At 35.2% G+C, this 1066-nt stretch overlaps 1 long non-coding RNA gene across 1 annotated transcript; it reads right to left on the bottom strand.

The window, feature by feature from the left end:
• Nucleotides 1–68: 68 nt before the first annotated feature.
• On the bottom strand, nt 69–651 carry LOC109593561 (uncharacterized). Its single transcript, XR_002191032.1, has 2 exons — nt 244–651; nt 69–170 (listed from the first exon to the last, which is right to left on the bottom strand). It is a non-coding gene; the product is annotated as an uncharacterized LOC109593561 (long non-coding RNA).
• Nucleotides 652–1066: the final 415 nt, after the last annotated feature.

Genomic DNA, 1066 nt, shown 5'->3' with positions numbered 1-1066 from the left:
GTAGTATATATATATAATTTTTTTTATTTATAAAAGATGCAAGCGTCATGCATTTTGATCTTGGTAGGCTAGCAGGTCTATAATTACATGATTTTATTTTATAAATGATAATAATATAATAGCTGCTTCTTTGCTTGACAGAGCACTCTTTCTTGTGACTACCTGTCGTCCTATTGAATCATACAACATGAGAATAAGGTGGGTGAATTATATAAAATACATGTCGCTACGTTTACGACTTACCTGTCTCGTTTTATCATCAACCATGGCTCGTAGTCATTCTGTAAGTGTATCTAAGAAAGCCTGACTCCTGAAGAAACTGTTAGAAAAGAGAAAAGTCGAGCAACGCTTGGAGCGTTGCTCATGAAAACAAAAACGGTAGTGCCCAGACCCAACGGACCATGAACGGAATAACCACAATAAAAACGGAAACGGCGCTACAGTTTAATCGCCGTTCAACGTAAACGGAACGCGAAGTTTTTATTGCCTTCTACTGTATGTATAAATTAGCAGTCATAGACATTAGTACATGTAGATTTTTTTCACTCATTCATCATTACACAGAGATAACGTGACAGCATGGAATATGCGTGAGCCACATTGTGATGCTATTAAATCAGAGCTTAGGCAAGCCTAAAAGCATGACTTGTTGCATTAATCATTAATTTTGGAACATAACATACACATGCAAGGTAAAAGAAGAATGAAACGTACAGTTAAGTCAACTCCAATTACATTCATATATTCACCTTTCACGCCCGCATTGGCAAATAAAAATTTCAATGATAAAAAAATTGTAATGAGGCTACCTGCCCTCTCCGCCAGCGAAACAGATCAAATTGGAGTGGGCTAATAAACTGGCAATGCTGATAAGCAATAAAATATCTGGAGATTGGGGGTTTTATATGTACATTAAGATTAAGAGTCATATCACTACTTCACAAATGATATTAGACAACTTATATAGCAAAACTTGTGTTTGAACTACATTTCAACACTAAACCAATATCATTATCAAATACTAATATAGTACTATAAGCTACTACTTCGTACTAACAAGCATACA

Source organism: Amphimedon queenslandica, unplaced genomic scaffold (assembly GCF_000090795.2).
Source record: "Amphimedon queenslandica unplaced genomic scaffold, v1.1 AMPQUscaffold_901_Cont27083, whole genome shotgun sequence".
NCBI lineage: Eukaryota > Metazoa > Porifera > Demospongiae > Haplosclerida > Niphatidae > Amphimedon > Amphimedon queenslandica.
Note: the sequence above shows the minus strand (reverse complement) of the source record. Positions and strands in the feature narration are given on the sequence as shown.